The sequence below is a fragment of the Pinus tabuliformis genome, chromosome 8, assembly GCF_031772625.1.
Source record: "Pinus tabuliformis cultivar Carrire ecotype Pingquan chromosome 8, CPIR1, whole genome shotgun sequence".
Classification (NCBI taxonomy): domain Eukaryota; kingdom Viridiplantae; phylum Streptophyta; class Pinopsida; order Pinales; family Pinaceae; genus Pinus; species Pinus tabuliformis.
This window is the reverse complement of record NC_142294.1, coordinates 755,983,632-755,989,631: the sequence shown is the minus strand read 5'-3', so window position 1 is coordinate 755,989,631 and position 6,000 is coordinate 755,983,632.

Here is a 6,000-nt window from a genome sequence, read left to right as displayed (position 1 = left end):
CTCCCTCTCAAGGAGGTGCTAACCACAAGTCTAAGCTTGTCTCGCACAGCTAAATTGTCTCAATATATGAGAGTATCATGGTCCCAACTATATATATATATGGGACTCTCTACCAATTGGATCCCACTCTTTATTATCGCAATGTATCCATGTCATATCCAAATCATGCTCATATAGCTCTCTAAGGATCTTCTTAAACTTGCTCATACCTAGTCATGCTAGCAACATCATACTCATCCTCGGTTGTGTCACGAACCTCTCATCATGTCATATCTCATACTAAGGTAGCACACATATGTGCTCATCAATAATCAACATCAGCATCTTCATACAGTGATATATCATAAGAATATCTTAGACCAAGAATAGATCATATCTTGCAAACATCTCGAAGGATTCTTGGCGGAAATGTGCATGAATTGGATCAATCATGAACTTATTCAGGTTCCATGCACATCATATATATACATATGGATGTTCAAAATGGAACATCAATGATTCAATCAATTGTGAGATGCCATGTCAAGTTCAACAACATCTTTAACTTCAAATTGGAGTTTCCAAGGATTTGCATGACCACTTCTTAATGCTTCTTTAATAGTTTCACAATATAGATTATCTTTTCCAAATTCCATAAATCGATTCATCATGCCATGATACATGATTATGAGCTTCATAAGCCATCTCCCTCTTATATCATCAGAGGATATTTACCTAACAATAGTATATCGTCAGTATATAAAAAACAAAATCAAAATAAAAGTCATATCTTGGAACACTTATGAGGTAAAGGCTTGAATCAAAACATCATCCAACTTCATCAGATAACTGTCAATGTGGACATATCTGGATTGGGGGAGCTTGCTTCATGCAATGCTCACTGCAACCATAACACTTTACCAAACCATTAGCCTTTCATAAATCCTTATTGTGTAATCAAATCAACTAAATTAGTTCGTCAAAGTTTAGAAACCAGATCAATACTAATATCAAAAGTCATCAATATCTCAGTGTCAATTATTTTAACCAGATGATAGGTAGGGCTTTCATCAAGTCATGACATCATCTATTACCATGCCAACAGGTTGTCATCAACCATGCAATATCAATCAAGTCATTCTCATAATACAAGTCATAGGAAGTCACTATGCTCATATATCATTGTCATCAAGGAAAATCATCAGTCGTCAAGTCAAAACATTAGACATCATGTCAATATCCAATTTTTCTATCATAAAACATATCTCAATCATTAAGTCAGAGATCTAGGTCATCATCAGACGTCATACAACTCATATATGTTAATCATCCAAAGCATGTCAAACTCTTATAGAACATACTTCAAACACAATAAAATATCTATATGTATGTCATGGTCACCTGTAAACATTCAAAATTCCTTGATATCTGCTACTTATATGTGGAACTGACATCCTCGTGGTGGACATCTTGATTCAGAGTTCAGACAACTTCAGAAATATTTAGATGATGGTCAATAGTAGTGAAACCTCTGGTCACTCTCATCAAGTTAGCATGGGTGAATCTTTAGATGCCTGGACAATGCCTGGGCCTTATCAAGAATGCACCGAGGGACGAGTATTCCCAGTTCTATGCCTGCGTCCATAGAAAACACCCTAATTTCTGTACAGTCTTCAGGTCTAAGGTATTGCTATAGATCAATAATGTTAGATGCACATAAATCATATTCCAACAATACAGAATGAAAATAGTAATTAGCGTAAGAATCTTAAGAACAAACTCTCCCTCTGGCTGGGAATCTAATTCATTTGACTTCTTTCATGTCATCAACATGTCTTTAATAGATTCATGCAACAACAAATTTGTTAGATCATAGAATCAAACATATACCCATCATGGTCATAACATTCTCACGCTAGCTACTACATCATTACATCATGACATCATGTTTCATCAAAGGTTAGATTCACATGATAGGGATAGCGGACATCTGAGACAACATACTTCAAAGGTCATGAACACAATATCGCTTCTATTAAGTCAATCCATCAAGTTAGGGCATTCAATTTTACCATATTCCATAATTACTATCAAAGACATGACCATAGTTAATAAGAGATCTAGAGTATCAAACTCATAGTTCTTTCATCAAGGTTACCATAGGACCAAGTTAGGTCATTCAATAAAACTTTACCAAAAAAACAAGAGTTTCAACATATTTTCATCATACTTATCATAGGCATTATCAGTATCAAGGAGATATCCTTTTATAAGAGATCCATCATGTCTTATGCATGTCAAGTGTATCATTTACTAGAGTTAAGGTACTAGCCTTCTTCATAGAATCAAGATCTCCAAGAATAATAGATGTTAGCCAAACATCAATTTATGCCACTATATCCAATATCAACAATAAGTAACCTCATAGAATCAAGAAGATCAATATGATCAAAATATTCAATACTAGGTGCATCATTTCATTATAAGAAACATAAGTCCAAATCTCTTTCATATGCAAGCATGAGCCATTTTCAAAGGAGACATTCTCAACACACCATAAGGATTACCTAGTCATCTAATGTTATAGCTGAAACATAACATTGAAATAATATACCTTTCATACCTTGTCATGTTCAAATACCTGTGCACCTTCTATAGGCAACTTGTAGTGCTTGTCACCTTTTCATCAAGTGCATCTTTACTGCTTTTCAAGTCTAGCTTTTATTTCCTATATCTCAAATGATCCTCAAGAGGGATCTACTTATCACACCTCGTCAAGGAGGTTAGACACATACATATACTCAAATATACACGCAAGAAGTATAAGAACTAATCATAAAAATAATCATAATAATCAAATCCATAAAGACACAAAGAAAACATCATAAGTCAAGGAATACTTATCTTCAATGAGAGGTGATCCTCTCCCTCCGTAACCAGCCTTCAAGAGTCATCATTATCCATAGTCCACATAAGATGTTGCCTTCACTCAAATATATCAGCACCTTGCCATCTAGGGCTTCATCAAATTTGTCCCAAGTGCTTGAGCATCTTCACATAGACCGTGCTAGAGTTTCATACATCAAATATCAAGTATTTGCCATAAACTAGGGTTTCTCTCAAACCTTAACAATCAAATCCTTATGCACTAACTACCTAGGGTTTCATTAATACCCTATGATTCTTTCACGTATCCACCATCCTCTTCTTGCTTCCATCAAAAGTGTCTCCATGGGGGTGATCTAAATGGATTTTCTTCAGCCCACCTCTGATACCATGTTATTTTTTCATAGGACTATATTGTTCTTTACTTTGATAATATAATTTCTTCATTAACACATTAAGTTCACCCCATAGCATCATAACATTATTCAATTTTTCACTATTATTCATCAACATTTGAAGCTATATAGAAAGAATAATAGCATCATCATCAATGCAATGGAACATAAAGGAACAATAGGAGAAAAGCATGCACACTTAAAGACACCATGATTGGTCGGAGACCAGGGAAAAACCCACTATGGAGAAAACCCTTGGAAATATTATTCTAATATATTGTCATCAAATGATTTAGCAAAAGAGAGTACAATAATCCATATCTTCACAACAACTAGAATATCCATGAAATGCATCTAAACATCAAAACTCTGATTCAGATAACTGTAATGTATTGTCAATGTCTGTAGCCTGCTGCCAAATACTAGAATATCATCTTGGATTCCCGGCCGTAGGGAGGAGAATTTGTTCGAGTGACTATGAAAAACAGGGTCTCTCTCTCTATGAGCTGCATGATAGTGATTGTGGCAACTCGATCGCTCCCATACCATTCTGTGCGAGCAACTGGGGACCAAACTGGCTAAGGCTCCCAGTCACTCTCAAGAAGACTTTGTGCCAGCATCCAAGGACCCAAAGTCTCTCTCATGACCACTGTGTGCCAACATCTAGAGACCCAAATGCTCAGTTATGTGCCAGTGACTTTGAATCAGAAAACCCTAGTTCAGTGTGAGCTTCATCCTGAAGTTTCGGACCCTTGAGCGAGCTTCCTCTGTCAGACCTGTGCAAGCCAAGAAAAAATAGAAGAGGAGAAGAGAGCTTGATGTGTGTCCAAATGAGCTTGAGGTCTCTTCTATTTATAGGATTCCATGAGGGTCCACTTGACTTCTCTATTGGTACATGTGCAATAGGGTCGGCGTGATCCAAAATATATGTATGAATAAAATAATTCATAACTCAACTTCCACTTGTCCAAATGAGGTGATATTTAGGTTGATTTTTGTCCTCTCGGAAAGAGGAATATGATGTCATTATCATATCCATCAAATGAGTAGTCGAAAGTGGAATTTGACTGCAATTTCATATTTTTAACAAGAATTAGAGAAATTTTGAGGTCTAAAATGGGCCTCCTAAGAAAAATGTACAACCAAAATAAAATTTATAAGAAAAAATAGGATTCAAGATGATGATGTAAACCATGGGGGATGATTCGGGGTAAAAAAAATAAATTAAAAGACAATAAAATAATAAAACCACTTTTTCAACTTGTATTTTCAACTTATCTCCCTAAGGTTTTACTCAAATTTCAATCGAGAGTACTCGTTGGATGAAAAATTTAATTCCTCAACCAAGGAGTACCCATGTTGCATACTTTCGATGGACTCTGCTACACGAAAAATTAGAAATACATGAAAAAACGTGACTGCAATCATTTTTTTCTTGTATTTCTCATTTTTCGTGTAGCAAGGTCCATCGAACGTATACAACATGGATACTCCTTGGATGAAGAATCAAATTATGCATCCAATGAGTGTTCCTGCTAGAAATTTGAGTAAACCCATAGGGAGATAAGTTGGAAAAACGAGTTGAAAAAGTAGTTTTTTCTTTTCTCCCTCTAAAATTTAATGATGTAATCTAATATTATTTTATTATTTCCACTATTATTTTATAATTTCCTTAGGAGACCCATTTTAGACCTCGAAATTCCCCTAATGAGGAAGACAGGTTTCATTCTATTTGAGTGCATTTTGTTCCATAGATAAGAAGAGTAGTTGAGAGAGAGAGAGAGATTGTGTATTGTAGCATCCCATGGACCACATGTCTCACTTCTTTGTGCATCCATTTCCTTCTAGAGAAATAAATATCAAAGTAACCTCACCTTCCAACTGGTTTTTCTCTCGTAAGTGTTTCCAGGTCATATCTTGTGTTATCATGGTTTTGAGTGATTGCATTTATTTTTATTCTCTATTTTATGTATTTCATATATTGCATGTATAAGCATAACAAAAGAATTAACGAATCTATAAATATAAGAAAAAATTAACCCTAATAGTGTATATTTTGTATTTTCATTGTATCTTAGTAAATCTATTGTGATGAATTTTACAGTGGAATGTCAACGGAAATTTACATATCAATAACCCTCCCAATATTACTACCCTTGGTTTATTTTTAGAGGCTCCATCAAAATAGAAAATGTGACAAGACAGAGCATATCCATTTTTTTAACTCTAACTGAGTAACATAGTTGCCAAGAAGCAACAGAAACTAATTTTCTATCAGGAAAGGCAAAGGAGCAAGAGGAGGGTTGAAGGAAATGAGACATCCAACCCCTAAAAAAGATTCAACTCTTGATTGCTGGTGTTCTACCATTAAAGAGAGAGCCCTCAAGGCCACTTCATGAGCCTAAGAATTTGTAACCTCAAAAATGAGTTTATTTTTGGCAACCCATATTTTCCAACAATTAATTTGGAAAAGGCCACCCAAACCTATTTAAAGGGGGATTTTCCTTGGAAGGACCCAACGTAATGTTTATGTGAAGACTTGAAAAAAAAAATTGTGTATAGTTTGGCCAATTTAATCTTATAGCTAAACAATGAAGTGAAATATTCTAAACCTCTTTTCTAAACTTACATTCACGAAATAAATGTCGAACATTTTCCTCAATAGATAAGCATAAAGGGCACATGGAGGTGCCATAGATGCCTCACTTTGAAAGATTGTCAACTATGAGAATTTCTCAAT